The sequence below is a fragment of the Nycticebus coucang genome, chromosome 1, assembly GCF_027406575.1.
Source record: "Nycticebus coucang isolate mNycCou1 chromosome 1, mNycCou1.pri, whole genome shotgun sequence".
Taxonomy (NCBI): Eukaryota; Metazoa; Chordata; class Mammalia; order Primates; family Lorisidae; genus Nycticebus; species Nycticebus coucang.
This window is the reverse complement of record NC_069780.1, coordinates 125,465,298-125,482,217: the sequence shown is the minus strand read 5'-3', so window position 1 is coordinate 125,482,217 and position 16,920 is coordinate 125,465,298. Positions and strand designations below refer to the sequence as shown.

The window sequence follows — 16,920 nt, the reverse complement described above, 5'->3', positions numbered from 1 at the left end:
GTGTGTGTCACACTTTATGGGGGCAAGACATGATTGCAAGAGGGACTTTACCTAACAATTGCAATCGGTGTAACTGGCTTATTGTACCCTCAATGAATCCCCAACAATAAAAAAAAAAAAAAAAAAATGAATTGAGCTGCAATAAACATTCTAATGCAGAAAATAAAAATTGGTTTGCAATTTACATATTTCTTTTCCTCTTTTAGGAAAAAAATATAAGGTCAAACAAAATAATGTGACCAGGAATCTAATTACAGACCATTAACAGCATGGGCTGTGTGCTAATCTTTATTCTGAACTCACTTTAGGTATCAGCATACTTTTCTCAACAAGGGAGCACTTAAGTTAATTGCTTCATTAGAAACATACATTTAGCCCTTTCTGATCTGTAAGTACAACTCCTTGGCAGGGCTGCAGAAGTTTGAACACCTGCAGCCCAAGCAGCTTGAAAAGAAGCCATAATTTAGCATAAAGGAAAATAAAAGAAGCTCAAGTTCAAAATGGTGTTATCAATGATACAGTGTTGTAACTAACTTGAGCTGACCTAAGAGAGTTGGCTTCCACACTGCTTCTTATCAGCATCCAAAAAGGCATACAAAATTCTTTGTAAACTAATTTAAAAAGTGTCTTGTTTATTCAGAAGCTACTGTGAATGGCATTTGTTCAGACCGTAGATCACATCAATTGCATACCAGCCAACAACTTATTTCTCTTCTAAGAGAGAGGCCAAGTATCAAAGACACAAAGTACTAAAGATAAGCTTCTCAATTCTCAACTGTTCTGAACTCTCAATAAAGCTACTGATGTACAAATTGGGGTGGGACCCAACTGTTTCCACCTGCAGGCTTGTCTTAGATCCTTGGCTCTGGCTTGGGAGAGGTGCTGATACTAGTGTGACCTTTAGTACCCTTAGAAAACAAAACACAGTCTTTCTTATAGCCCTAATCAATCGGTCCTTCTGAAGAGGGTTCCACCCCCTGTCTTCAAGTAGTCTTGGGGCAAAAAACTGTGGCTGACTACTCCTGTTTACAGGGCTGGTGAAAGCAAAGAATTCATTGATTCGCTCTTACAGAATTGTAAAAGACATTTTCAAGTCATCTTTTTTTTTTCCTGTTTCTGTGGTTGATTCTTAGATATTTTGTATATGATATTTAATGAGATGGTGACCTCATTAAGTAAAAGAATAAAGTACTTTTAGTGCTTGATAAAACCGAGGCTACTGAGGAACAAAATGCTTATAGGATACTTGTTGTCTATGTGTGTTATTAATGTTATGTGCTTAAACATGGTTCATAGGTGGTGTCTAAATTCAAATTCAAATCTAAGTTAATTGAAATAGAATTTTTACAATAAAATTATTTAATTTTATTGTAATTAATCTGGAATTAATCAGAAAATTGGAAATATTTGAAAAATGAATAATTCAAAGATTTTTAAAAACTAATTTGTTCCCCAGATTTTTTTTTTTGTATCATTGATTTTAGAGCCCTGTATATTGTTGTGAAAGTAAAGTGAGTTACTGACAAGCATCTGGAATATTGAATTTTAAACAAATTTGTCTCTGTAATTAGAAATTTGTCACTTGTTTCAAATATTGTTTTAAAAAGATCAGTGAAACCCATTCCTGTTTCAGAGTGATTTTAAGTGCTGTATTATCCTTTCACAAGTTATATTGATTCTAACAATAGCCATTGTTCTTACAGTATTTAAAAAAAAATCTATATAAGAGTATATAGAAATATTACAGAAGCAAAAATGGCATTCCATAAATAGTTTCTGTAGTCCCTTCCCCCATTATAGGTTTTGAGACTATTAGAATATATAAGGCTCTAACTGTATGCCTTTTTCAAAGATCATTATAGAAAAGCAGTAAGATACATTCTCTAGTAATTTTCAAATTTAAGGATTACAGAGCATGTAAGTAATTTACTGCATGTTAAGTGTATTGACTAATCTAAATGAAAATATTCATAAATGGATAACTTCAGAAGTAAGCACAAGTAGTAAAAGAGGACTACATGGTAGAAAAAATTTGACTAAATAAAATACTTAAAAATAATAGTATTTTTCCAGTGATTATGACATTAAACCTATAAACTTAAATATTTTAGAATTGTAATATGCTTAATTGATGGGGTTATTTTATTTTATAATGTCTTTTATTGGAAAAAGTAGTTTTCTGAGTAAACTTTTGGTCAAAATTAGAATTATTGATAATTTATCAATTTGAAGGGGTCTTTTACTCTTATACTTTAGTTTTTTTATTCTGATTTTCTATGGATTCTTTATGTCTTTTAATATTGTAGCAGGAAAACCAATGCAGACAGAAGAGTCCAGGCACCAGTTGATAGAGGAAGCAGCGAGTTTATTCTGGCCTGGGGTCTCCGCAGACTTGTGTCTCAAAAACTGAGCCTGCCGACTTGATCTCTTGCCTTTCTTTTATACATTTTTTAGGGCTAGGGTGCACGTGAGAGTCATAAAAGATGTGAGGGACGTGACAAACATGATAGTCTCGGGACTCAAGGGAAGGTCGGATTGGCCCACGCCCTTGACACTGGGCGAGCTACCTGTCTTTAGAGGCAAGGGAAGGTTAAGGAAGTTAGAAGATTACTACCCTGTTTTCCCGAAAATAAGACAGTGTCTTATTTTAAGGTATGCTCCCAAAGATGCACTAGGTCTTATTTTCAGGGGATGTCTTATCTTTCCTGTAAGTAGGTCTTATTTTTGGAGGATGTCTTATTTTCGGGGAAATGGGGTATCTAGGCCCAGCACATACCAAGGGAAAGATATACAGATAACAGACACAGCTGCTACAGTTCAGAGCATTACAGACCAGCTACTGCTTATACAGAGTGGCCAGGACAGATCTTTAGCTCTGCTTTTTTACTCTCTTGCCTCAATATAAGAGAGTGCAGCTTTACCACTTTATAATTAAACATCTTCAGTTTGAGTGGAAAAAATTAAACTAAAAGTGCTTTTTCTATTCTCTCACTCAAACCACAGTCAACACACAAGAGACTTCTATGACCAAATGTGTGGGTACTTTCCCCACACACCAAGCAGAGGTGTGTGGGGAGATGTCCTCTGTCCAGGCTCAGTTCCACAAGGCTCCCTCCTCACCCCTCAGCCCCTTCAGACTCGGTCGTCAGTCCCAGTCTCTAGAACTTCTGAACACCAACCAACTTCAAGTTGGGGTTCTCATCAGCCCCTCTCAAGGTTTGATTTATTTGCTAGAACAGTGGGTAGAACTCTGGTAAACATTGTGTTTACTGGTTAATTATAAAGGATAAATCAGATTATAAGGATGAAGAGACATGCAGGTCTAGGTACGGTGGAAGGGGCATGGAATTTCCACACCCTCCCTGGGAACGCCACCCTCCTGGAGCCTACGTGTATTCTGCTCTCTCGAAGCTCTAAACCCTCTCCTTTTGGGTTTTTATGAAGATTTTATGACATAGGCATGAATGATTAAACCATTGGCATTGCTCATCAACCTAACCTTCAGTCTGTCTCTCAACCTGCTAATCATACCTTATTCTTTCTGGTGTCCAGCCTCTATCCTGAAGCTATTACCTAAGGCTGCCAGCTGCAGTTTACTTATTAGCATATAAAAAAATCACTTTGGAGACTTTTGGGCATTTTAACAGTTGTATGCCAAGAAACTGCCTTTAAGACCAAATGTATATTTCACAATATAATTCTCTCCACATCCCTAAAATATAGAGATCGTTGTAATTTAGCCTTGTTTTGTGAAGAGCTAACAAAATAGGTTGTTTATATTTTTATATCCAATTGTAAACTGAGAAAATGTTAGGCTTTATTTATGAGACCAACTACTTCAAATTGAGACAGTAAATTAAAACTAATGATTTATACATTTTCTCTTAGTAAAATAAATTTAATCAGCTATTGATGAAATGTCAATTAATTACTTTTGAATTTTTACAGCACATTTTACATATATATATATTACTCTTAAAAATGTAGAGCAATTTTATGCCACCCTCAAAGGAAAAGTGTAAAGAATTTAAAAAAATTTTTAAGGGTCATCTTAGGTAGAGCTTCATATTATGATTAAAGAATGATTTTTTTAAGGTTTTCACATTTGAAATTTGTGCTATGCTCCTAATTTTGACATTGATGTTTTTCCTTTGCTTATTTGTAATTTTTCTGCTTTTAAAGTTCAGCATCTTTAATGAAGTACACATAATCAAAGAGTATTACAGTATTTGAACAAATATTGGTACTCTCTTTGACTAATACGTCATTCTGTAGTCTGGTTAAATTTGAAATCAATCTGCAGAAGAGTCTGTAGTGATTTACCATAAGAATTGCTTTTGACTTCATAAGAACCTGTTATTGTTAGAGACTAACATCACTATGCTCAGTCTTATTTCTGTTTTTTTTCCCCCTTTTAAATAGCATTACTAGGCTGGTAGAGTAGGTAAATTTTGCCTACCTACTATTCTTGTGACATAGGAGGAGAGGTGAGTGGCATACCCAAGTACTATTGATCATTGATGTCTACTAGAGGCTTGTGTCTAATGTCGGACTGCAGAGGTCTTGAGCTTGTGCTGCTTGACAGTTTACATATGTGACTTCAATACTTTGAAGAAGAGGTTTATCAAATTTTTAAATGACAGGGTCAGGCGGGGATTATAAATATGTTAGATAACAGGTATAGAATCCACTATTCAATGTAACCTTGACAAGTCAAAATAAAATATAAAATTTCACCCCAGTACAACCATCAAACAACAAAAAAAATTACCAAAATGTAGTAATAGTGTTTTAGTAATAACATATGGAAACACTTAGATTTAGTTGGTATTAAACTCAACTAGGAATCATTAGAATGATGAAGCTGCGAAAAACAAAACAAAGTACCCCAACCAAAGCCTCTACCCCCCACTACCATTAAAAATAGTAGTAAAAACTGAATATTTCCTTCAAATTATAGAAGTGCACTATTTGTGATGAGGCAATAGCCTGTTTATCTTTTATTGTCTATAGCACAACTAGAGTATTAGTTTTTAGCCCTGTATGCTATACTTTGAGTGGCAGAGATTAACTGAATATATATATATATATATATGTATGTGTATATATATATATAGTTTTTTAAAATTGTTGGAGTACATACTAATTATATATCTTTGTAGGGTACATGTGATGATTGATACAGGCATACTATATGAATTTATCACATCAAGGTATTGGGACTTCTATTACTTCAGGCATTTGAATTTCTTTGTTAGGAACATTCCAATTCCACTTGTTTAGTTATTGTAAAGTACACCCTAACTTGTTAATTATAGTCATGTTCTTTTGCCATCAGATATTATTCATTCTATCTAAGTATGTTTTTGCACTCATTAACCATTTGATCTTTATCCCTCCCTCTGCACTACTCTTCCCAGTCCTTGCTATTCTCTGTCTCCATGAAATCAATTGTTTTTAATATTTAGCTCTCACATATGAGTGAGAACCTACAAGATATGTCTTTCTGTTCTTGGCTTATTTCAGTTAACATAAAGTTTTCTAGTTCTGTCTGTGTTGTTCCAAATGTCAGGATTTCATTCTTTTTTGTGGCTATATAATACTCCATTCTGTATATGTAGCACAGTTCATTGATTGATCTGTTGATGGACACTTAGGTTGATACCAAACCGTGACTATTGTGAATAGTGCTGCAATAAACATGGAAGTGCAAATATCTTTTCCATGTACTGCATTCCTGTCTTTAGAACATATATATTTACCCAGCAGTGGGATTGGTGGATCACAGGGTATTTCTAATTTTAGTTTATTGAAAAACCTCCATACTGTTTTCCATAGTGGTTGCATTAATTTACATTTCTACGAACAGTGCATGGAGGCTCTCCTTTCTCCACCACATCCTTGCCAGTATTCATTATTGCTTATCTTTTTGATAAAAGCCATTTTAACAAGGGTGAGATGATATCTCATTGTGGTTTTGATTTGCATTTTTCTGATGACTAACAATGTTGAGCATTTTCTTATATACCTGTTGGCTATTCCTGTGTCTTCTTTTGGGAAATGACTATTCAAATCCTTTGCCCATTATTTCAGGACTGAGTTTTTCCTGTGAACTTGTTGGAGTTCCTTATATATTATAGTTGTTAATCTCTTGTCAACAGTGTAATTTGCAAATATTTTCTCTCTCCCATATGTTGGTTGTCTCTTGACTTTGTTGATTGTTTATTTTGTACTGCAAAAGCTTTTTAGCTTGATGTAATATTATTTATCCAATTTTGCTTCAGTCATATAACTGAAGAAGCCTTTGACCAGACTAATGTCCTGAAGTGTTTCCCCAATGTTTTGTTTTAGTAGTTTCATAGTTTCAGCTCCTAGATTTAGGTCTTCAATTGATTTTTGATTTGATTTTTGTGTATGGCCAGAGGAAAGAGTGTAGTTTCATTTTTCTGCAGATGGATATCCAGGCTTTGCAGCACCTTATCTTGACACTATTGGTGAAGATATGTTCATTATAGATGCATGGATTTATTCTGGATTCTCTGTTCTGTTCCATTGGTCTATGTGTCTTCTTTTATGGCAATACCATGCTGTTTTGGTTAATAAAGATCTGTGGCATAATTTGAAGTCAGGTAATGTGATTTCTCCAGTTTATTTATTTATTTTTGCTCACAATGGCTTTGGCTATTCTTGGTCTTTTGTGGTTCAGTATACATTTTAGGTTTTCTCTCTCTTTTTTTTTTTCTGTGAGGAAAGTCATTGCTATTTTGATGGCTATTACTTTGAATTTGTTGGTTGTATTGGGTGGTATGGACTTTACAACAATACTGATTTTTCTAGTCTGTGAACATGGAATATCGTTCCTTTTTTTTTTTCTTTTGACCTCTTCAATTTCCTTCACAAATGTTTTATTGTTTTCTTTGTAGAAGTCTTTGACTTCTTTGGTTAAATTTATTCCTAGGTATTTTATTTTAGTCATAGCTATTATAAATGAGGGTACTTTCTTTTTTCTTTTCATATTATTTGCTATTGTCATATAGAAATGCTACTGATTTGTATATATTGTTTTGTATCCTGCAACTTTACTGAATTTGTCAGTTCTTTTTTTTTTTTATTGTTGGGGATTCATTGAGGGTACAAGATGGGTCACACACTGAGACTTCATCCCTCCCCCTCCTTCCCTCTCTCTGCTCTTCCTTTCCCTTACCTTCTCCCTCCTTCTCTTTCTCTCTTTGCTCTACTGTTTCCCCACCCCCCACCGTGTCATTAATTGTTATTAATTGTCCTCATATCAAAATTGAATACATACGATTCATGCTTCTCCATTTCTTGTAATGCTTTACTTAAGAATAATGTGTTCCACTTCCATCCAGGTTAATACAAATACTATAAAGTCTCCATTTTTTTAATGGCTAAATAGTATTCCATGGTATACATATACCGCAGCTTATTAATCCATTTCTGGGTTGGGGACATTTAGGCTGTTTCCACATTTTGGCGATTGTAAATTGAGCTGCAATAAACAGTCTAGTGCAAGTGTCCTTATGATAAAAGGTTTTTTTTTCTTCTGGATAGATGCCCTATAATGGGATGGCAGGATCAAACTGGAGGTCTAGCTTGAATTGAGTGTTCTCCATACTTCCTTCCAAAAAGGTTGTATTAGTTTGCAGTCTCACCAGCAGTGTAAAAGTGTTCCTTTCTCGCTACATCCATGCCGCATGTGCAGTTTTGAGATTTTGTGATGTGGGCCATTCTCGCTGGGGTTACATGATGTCTCAGGGTTGTTTTGATTTGCATTTCTCTAATAATTAAGGATAATGAGCATTTTTTCCTATGTTTGCTAGTCATTCATCTGTCTTCTTGAGAGAAGGTTCTATTCATCTCTCTTCCCCATTGATATATGGGATTGTTGACTTTTTTCATGTGGATTAATTTAAGTTCTGTATAGATCCTAGTTATTAAGCTTTTGTCTGATTCAAACTATGCAAATATCCTTTCCCATAGTGTAGGTTGTCTGTTATCTGCTTAGCTGTATAGAAGCTTTTCAGTTTAATTAAATCCCATTCGTTTTATTTGGTTGTTATTGCAATTGCCATGGCAGTCTTCATAATAAAGTCTTTCCCCAGGCCCATATCTTCCAGTGTTTTTCCTATCCTTTCTTTGAGGATTTTTATTGTTTCATGCCTTAAATTTAAGTTCTTTATCCATCTTGAATCAATTTTTGTGAGTGGGGAGAGGTGTGAGCATGTGGATATCCAGTTCTCTAGCACCATTTATTGAATAGGGGATCTTTCCCCGAGTGTATGTTCTTGTTTGGTTTATAAAAGATTAGGTGATCATAAGTTGTTAGTTTCATTTCCTGGTTTTCTATTTGATTTGAAATGTCTATGCCTTTATTTTTGTGTCAGTACTATGCTGTCTTGACCACTATAGCCTTGTAGTACAGCCTAAAATCTGGTATGCTGATACCCCCAGCTTTATTTTTATTACTAAGAACTGCCTTAGCTATACAGGTTTTTTTTTCTGGTTCCATACAAAATGCAGAATCCTTTTTTCTAAGTCTTGAAAGTATGATGTTGGTATTTTAATAGGGATGGCATTGAATCTGTAGATTGCTTTGGAAAGTATAGACATTTTAACAATGTTGATTCTTCCAAGCTGTGAGCATGGTATGTTCTTCTATTTGTTAATGTCCTCTGCTATTTCCTCAGGGTTTCATAATTTTCTTTATAGAGGTCCTTCACCTCTTTTGTTAGGTATATTCCTAGGTATTTCATTATCTTTGAAACTATGGTAAAGGCAGTTGTGTCCTTAATTAGCCTCTCATCTTGGCTGTTATTGGCATATACAAAGGCTACTGACTTGTGGGCATTGGTTTTATTCCAGAGATATTATTGTATTTTTTGATGACTTCCAGGAGTTTTGTGGTTGAGTCTTTGGGGTTCTCTACGTATAAGATCATATTGTCAGCAAAGAGGGAGAGTTTGACCTCCTCTGTTCCCATTTGGATGCCCTTTATTTCCTTGTCTTGCCTAATTGTATTGGCTAGAACTTCCAGCACTACGTTGAATAGTAAAGGTGACAGAGGACAACCTTGTCTGGTTCCAGTTCTAAGGAAACTTTCAGTTTAACTGAAAGTTAATTTTTTAACAGGAAAATCTTTCAGTTTAACTCCATTCAGTAAGATATTAGCTCTGGGTTTGTCATAGATAGCTTCAATCAGTTTAAGAAATGTGCCGCCTATGCCCAAGCTCTTCAGTGTTCTAATTAGAAAAAGATGCTTGATTTTATCAAGTGCTTATTCTACATCTATTCAGAGGATCATGTGATCTTCGTTTTTGCTTCTGTTGATATGGTGAGTAACATTTATGGACTTGCATATGTTAAACCAACCTTGCATCCCTGGGATGAAACCTGCTTGATCATGATGTATGACTTTTTTGATGATAAGCTGTAATCTGTTGGCTAGGATTTTGTTGAGAATTTTTGCATCTATATTCATTAGTGAAATTGGTCTGAAATTCTCCTTTTTAGTTGAGTCTTTTCCTGGTTTTGATATCAGGGTGATGTTTGCTTTGTGGAACCGTGTTGGGGAAGATTCTTTCCTTTTCAAATTTTTGGAATAATTTCTGCAGTATGGGAATAAGCACTTCCTTGTAGGTTTGATAGAATTCTGATGTGAAACCATTTGGAGTAGGGCATTTTTTTATCGGGAGATTTTTAATTGTTTCTTTGATCTCAGCACTTGAAATTGGTCTGTTCAGGAGCTCTATTTCTTCATGGTTAAGTCTAGGGAGAGTGTGTGATTCCAAATATTGATCCATTTCCTTCACATTGTCAAATTTCTGGGCATAGAGTTTCTGGTAGTATTCAGAGATGATCTCTTGTATCTCTGTGGGATCAGTTGTTATTTCCCCTTTATCATTTCTGATTGAGGTCACTAGAGATTTTACTTTTTTATTTCTAGTTCGTCTGGCCAAAGGTTTATCAATTTTATTTATTTTTTCAAAAAACCAACTCCTTGTTTCATTAATTTTCTGAATGATTCTTTTGTTTTCAATTTCATTAATCATTGATTTAATTTTGGATTAAATTTCTTTTCTTCTACTGGGTTCTTCTACTGGGTTTAGGCTTAGATTGTTCTTCTTTTTCCAATTCCATAAGATGGCTTGTGAGTTTGTTGATGCGCTCTCTTACTGTTTTTCAGACATACGCATCTAAAGCGATAAATTTTCCTCTCAGGACTGCTTTTGCAGTATCCCACAGGTTTTGGTAGCTTGTGTCTTCATTGTTGTTATGCTCAAGGAAGTTAATGATTTCCTCTTTTATTTCTTCCTGCACCCAACTGTCATTTAGCATAAGGTTCTTTAATTTCCATGCTTTTGTGTGGGGTCGAACTTTGTTCGAATTGAGTTCTACCCTTAGTGCCTTGTGGTCTGAGAAGATGCAAGGTAAATTTTTAATTCTTTTGATTCTGTTGAGGTTTGTTTTGTGTCCTAGGCTCAATTTTGGAGAATGTTCCATGGGGCGATGAGAAGAATCTATATTCTTTATCTTTAGGATGGAGTATTTTATGTACATCTATCAAGCACAGTTTTCTAGTGACTCATTTAAGTTTCTTATGTCTTTGTTTAATTTCTGTTTAGAGGATCTGTACAGCTCAGTAAGAGGAGTATAAAAGTTCCCTGTAATTATGGTGTTATAGGATATCATATTGCTCAGACTAGGTAAGGTCTATTTCAAAAATCTGGGAGCATTTAAGTTGGGTGCATAAATATTTGGGTACATTTTTGACTTTAGTTGTTTTAAATCCACATGTATCTGAAAATAAGATTGCAAACCCTCTTTTCTTCAGGATCCTGTTTGCCTGAAAAACTGTCTTCCAACCTTAAACTCTGAGCTTTAATTTGTCTTTTAAGACTAAGTGTATTTCCTGTAGAAAGCAAATGGATGGCGTGTGTTTTTTAATCCAATCAGCCAATCTATGCCTCTTCAGTAGGGAGTTCAAGCCATTAATATTTATTGAGATAATTGATAAGTGTGGTAGCATTCTATTCATCTTATTTTGTGAAAGTCCATTGCTTAGTTTTGTCTTTTGCATCATCGTGAAAGCTAGGTTCTATCCTTTAATTTCTGGGTGCTTACTTTGTTGTTGGTCCCTTGTGATGGTCACTGTGTTGAAGTATTTCCTATAGAGCTGGTCTTGTTGTGGCAAATTTCCTCAGTGTTTGCATATCAGTAAAAAATTTGATTTCTCCATCATTTTTAAATCTTAGCTTAATGAGATGTAGAATTCTGGGCTGGAAATTGTTCTGTTTAAGTAGATTAAAGGTAGATGACCATTGTCTTCTTGCTTGGTAAGTTTCATTAGAGAAGTCTGCAGTCACCCTGATGGATTTGCCCCTACAGGTCAATTGGCGCTGACTCCTGGCAGCTTGTAAAATCTTTTCTTTTGTCTTGACTTTGGACAGGTTCATCACAATGTGTCTTGGAGAAGCTCTATTAGAGTTTGGGTGACCTGGAGTCTGGTATCCCTCTGAAAGGAGTGTGTCAGAATCTTTGGTGACATTTGGGAAATTTTCATTTATAATATTCTCTAGTATGGCTTTCATTCCTCTGGGGGCATTCTTCTTCTCCTTCTGGGATACCTATAACTTGTATATTTGAATGCTTCTTAAAGCATTCTTCTTAAATGCCTCTGCTGATTTCTGAAACCCCGCAGGCTTGAGAGCCTAAATGTCTCCTCAGCCCGCTTAACTGTTATCCTTGGCTAAGCAGAAGCTTTCCCAGGAAAGCACTTGTCACTGGGATCTCTCCAGAAGTGTCTGCCCACTTATCTAGTGTGCCAAAACCCGTCTCACTCTATGCCCCTGCTGGCCAAGGCTGTAATCTGCTGAACACTGAGATCTCCTCTCTTCCCCAGTGTCTCAGTCCCGGCCTTTGGGCTGCTCAGTCACTAGGTTACTGACCCAAGATCTCCTGGCCAATCCTTGTGTTGTGACCCTGAGGGTGGAGGCTGCAGGGGTAGTTCTTCCACACTGGCTGTGTGGGCGGCCTACAGCTGAACAATATTACCTCTCTTCCAGCTCAACAGCTCAGTCTGGGGCCCTATACAGCGCTGAAAGTCATCCACACTTTTGCCCAGGATCTCCCAAGGCAGTTCAATTGAGTGCCCAAGTCCAAAAAAAACCAAAACAGCCTTCAGGTAAGGCCTTTCCTGTTTACAATCTCACTGTTGCTGTAGGTACAGCAGCGGGTGGCCTCCAGCAGAACAAACACACCCACCACTTGCCAGTTCTTCACTGTTTTTATCCTGCTCTTGTGGTCCAGAAGTCTCTTGCTGTCTCCCTGTGTCCCCAAAGGGATGTGTCTGGGCAGATCCCACCAGCCAGAGATGCCTGGAGTCTTCTCTCCCCAATCTCCAAGAAAGACAAAGATGGTCACTTCATATTGTTTATCAGTTCTAATAGTTTTTTTTTTTTTTTTTTGAAGTTTTTGGCCAGGGCTGAGTTTGAACCTACCACTTCTGGCATGTGGGGCCCATGCCCTACTCCTTTGAGCCACAGGTACGGCCCCAGTTCTAATAGTTTTTTTTTTAATGGAGTCTTCAGGTTTCTCTAGATACAAGATCATATATAGTCCATAAACAAGTATAATTTGAATTCTTCCTTTCCAATTTGGATTACCTTTGTTTCTTTTATCTTACTGCTCTAGCTGGAACTTTCAGTACTGTGTTGACAGTGGTAAAGTGGGCTTCTCTGTCTTGTTTCAGAACTTAGAGGATGGGCTTTCAGTTTTTCCCTTTTCAGTAGGATACTCCCTGTGCAGTTGTTTTTGATGATATTGCTTTTATCATTTCGAGTTACATTCCTTTTTTACCCATTTTTTTGAAAATTTTTATTATGAAGGCATGTTGAATTTTAGCAAAAGCTTTTTCAGTATCAGCTGAAATGATCTTATAATTTTTGTCCTTCATTTTGCTGATATGTATCACATTGTTTGATATGCATTATGTAGTACTGTCCTTGCATGCCTGAAATGAATCCCACTTGATCATGGATGAATGTTTTGTTGAATTTGGCTTGCTAATATTTTTTTGAGGATTTTAGCATCTATGTTCATCAGGGATAAGGGCCTATAGTTTTCTTCTCTTGTCTTTGATTTTATTTATTTATTTATTTATTGCAGTTTTTGGCTGGGGCCGGATTTGAACCTGCCATCTCCAGTATATGGGGCTGGTGCCCTACTCACTGAGCCTACTCACTGGCACTGCTCTTGTCTTTAATTTTAGTATCAGGGTGATACAGGCCTCGTAGAATGAGTTTGGGAGTATTTTTTCCTTTTGGCTTTATGGAAATAGTTTAAGTAGTATTGATATTAGTTCTTCTTGGAATGGTGGGTAGAATTTAGCAGTGAAGCCATCAGGTCCTGGTCCTCTCTTTGATGGAAGACTTTTTATTACTGCTTCTACGTTGTTACTTCTTATTGGTTTATTCAGGTTTTGGGTTTTTTTCCTGTTTGAATTTTGTAGGTTGTATGTATTTAAGATTTTATCTGTTTTGGGTGGTGCCTGTGGCTCAAGGAGTAGGGTGCCAGCCCCATATACTGGAGGTGGTGGGTTCAAACCTGGCCCCAGCCAAAAACTGCAAAAAAAATAAAGATGTTATCCGTTTCTTCTAGGTTTTCCAATGTACTGGCATATAGTTAATCATAGTAGTCTCTAATGATCCATTGGATTTCTGCAGTGTCAGTTGAAATGTATCCTTTTTCATCTCTGATTTGATTCATTTGGGTTTCCTCTCATTTTTTCTTAGTGTGGCTAAAGGTGTGTCAATTTCTTTATCTTTTCAAAAAGCCAACCTTTGTTTCATTTGAGCTTTTATAGTTTTTGTTTTAATTTTATTTATGTTTGCCATGATCTTTATTATTTATTTTCTACTAATTTCAGGTTTGGTTTGCTGTTTATGTAGTTCTTTGAGATGCATTGTTAAATCATTTATTTCACACTTTTGTACACTTAACTGCTATAAACTTTCCTCCTTCTGTGCTTTTACTGTATTCCATGGTTTTGACATATTGTGTTTTCATTTTTATTTGCTTTGAGAAATTTTTAAATTTCCTTTTTAATCTCTTCATTTTCACATTGGTCATTTAGGAACATATCATATAGTTTCTCTTGTTATTGATTTCTAGTTTTTTTTTCCAATTGGGACCAAAGAAAACACTTTATATGCTTTCAAATTGTTTGAATTTTTGATAGTTGTTTTTGGCCTAATATATATTGTCTGTTCTTGAGAATGACCCATGAACTGAGGAGAAGAGTATGTATTCTAAAGCTGTTGAATGAAATCTACTGTAAATATTTATTGTGTTCATGTGTCTATAGTGAAGATTATGTCCAATATTTCTTTGTAGATTTTCCGTGTATATGATCTATCCAGTGCTGAAAGTGGAGTGTTGAGGTCTACAACAATTATTGTATTAGAGACCGTCTAGCTCTACAGCTCTGATAATATTTGCTTTGTATATCTTGTGGTCCAGTGTTGGCTGCTTATATATTTTGCATTGCTATGTTCTCTTGCTGAACTGACCCATTTATCATTATGTAATGAACTTCTTTGTACCTTTTTACAGCTGTTGTCTTGAAATCTATTCTATCTGATGAAACTATAGCTAGTTTTGCACTATTTTGGTTTCCAGTTGCATGGAATATTTTTTTCTAGCCCCATATTTTCCATCTATGTGTATCTTTATAGATGAAGTGGGTTTCTCACAGAGAAGATATAGTTAGCTCAGCCATTGTATTTTTTTGATTTGAGAGTTTAGCCCATTCATATTTAATTTTATTAGTTATATTAATAGATAAGGACTTATGACTGCCTTGCTGTTATTTGGTTTCTGGTTGTTTTGTGGTCTTCCCTTTCTTTTTTTCCCCCTCTTTTTCCTTTGTTTAAAGTGATTTTCTCTTGTAGTGTGTTTTAATTTCTTGGTTTTAAACTTTTGTGTGTCTGTGTAGGTTTTAAAATTTTTGGTCATCATAAGTCTTGAAAAAACATTTTATAACCAATTATTTTAAACATATGACAAGTCTGCTTATAATCAAGAGAAATCTCACAGAACTTCTGCTTTTTGACTCCCTTTCTTCTGCTATTTAACTTTTTGTTGTTGTTGTTGTTGTTGTTGTTGTTTTTTGACCTGGGCTGGGTTTGAACCTGCCACCCTCAGTATATGGGGCCGGCACCCTACTCCTTGAGCCACAGGTGCCACCCACTTTTTGTTGTTTCTCTTTCTACCTTTTTATACTGCCTATACCACAAAAAGTTATGATTTTTGAGAGTTTTGTCTTGTACCCTTCTACTCAAGATTTATGTGATCCATACTCCACAGTTATAGCAATACGTGTGCAGTGTTCTGTCTTTGTGTACTTAACTGTTACCAGTGTGTTGTACACCTCCAGAAGATTTCTTGTAGTCCATTAATGTTCTTTTATTTTCAGACTAAATGACTCCTTTTAACATTTCTTCTAACACAAATCTGGTGTTGATGAACAATCTTAGCTGTTGTTTGTCTGGAAAAGTGTTTATTTCTCCTTCATGAGTGAAAAATATTTTTGGAAGATACAAAATTCTATAAGGACTTTTCCCTTCTGTTCTTTGAATATGTCATGCCACTCTCCCTTGGCCTCTAAGACTTCCCTGAGGAGTTTGTGGCCAGATACAATGGAGCTCCTTTATATGTTTTATTTTTCATTTTTCTTGCTTCCCTTAGGACCGTGTATTTATCTTGATCTTTGGAAACTTGATTACTAATTGCCGTAAATTTGCCTTATTTGGGTTAAAACTCCTTAGTGTTCTATGACTTTTTGTACCTGAATGTTGATGTCTTTCTCTGTGCTTGGAAAGTTCTGTGTTATTATTACTTTGAATAAGCTTTCTACCTCAGTGTCTCTTTCTTCCTCCATTTTAAGGCCAAGAAATCGTAAATTTGCCTTTTTCAGTCTGTTTTGCAGATCTTATAGATGTGCTTCATTCTGTCTTCTTTTTTCTACTATGACACTATATTTTAAAATAGCCTGTCTTCAAGCTCACTAATTCTTTCTTCTGCTTGGTCAATTCTGCTGTTGGAAGACTATGTTCATTAGTTCTCAGTTCATTAGTTGAATTCTTCAGTTGCATAATTTCTGCTTGTTTAGCCTTTTTTAAAATTACTTCAGCCGTTATTAAATTTCTCTGATAGGCTTCTAAATTCTTTCTCTGTGTTGTCTTAAAGTTCATTGAGCTTCTTCAGGATAACTACTTTGTATTATTTTTCTTAAGGTTCATATATCAGGACATTGCTCAGGCCTGTAAACCTAGCCCTCTGGGAGGCTGATGTGGATGGATTGCTTGAGCTCACATGTTTGAGACCAGCCTGAGCCAGAGCGAGACCCCATCTCTAAAAAAATAGCGGTGTCGTGGTGGGTGCATGTAGTCCTAGGTACTCGGGAGGCTGAGGCAAGAGAATTGGTCAAGCCTAAGAGTTTGAGGTTGCTGTGAGCTATGATGCCATAGCACTCTACCAAGTGAGACTCTGTCTCCAAAAAAAAAAAAGACGAAGGTTCTCATATCGCCATCACTCCAGGATTGGTCACTGATACCTTTCTTAGTTTATTTGGTGAAAGCATGTCTTCCTGGGTGTTCCTGATGTTTGTGGATGTTTGTTGATGTCTGGACATTGAAGAGTTAGGTATTTACTTTATTCTTCACAGTGTGGGCTTTTTTATACCTGTCCTTCCTCAGAGGGGTTTCCAAATGTTCAAGGGGAATTGAGTGTTGTTATCTAAGTCTTTGGTCACTGCAGCTGTATCAGCACTTGGGGTGCCCCAATTCCAGTAATATCATGATTCGTGGAGTCGCCTTGTGGTACTCCCTTGGTGGACTTTGG

At 35.9% G+C, this 16,920-nt stretch overlaps 1 protein-coding gene across 6 annotated transcripts in view; it reads left to right on the top strand.

Moving 5' to 3' along the window:
- Window positions 1–16,920, top strand: part of XRCC4 (X-ray repair cross complementing 4) — a 299,449-nt gene that overhangs the window by 14,558 nt on the left and 267,971 nt on the right. Inside the window, exon 1 of one of the 6 annotated variants that reach the window (XM_053587167.1) lies at window positions 12,184–12,202. The exons of the other annotated variants lie outside the window; for them this stretch is intronic. The gene's annotated coding sequence lies outside the window, so the exon portion shown is untranslated. Of the gene's footprint in view, window positions 1–12,183; window positions 12,203–16,920 lie in introns of those variants that run through there. 6 annotated transcript variants of the gene reach the window in all.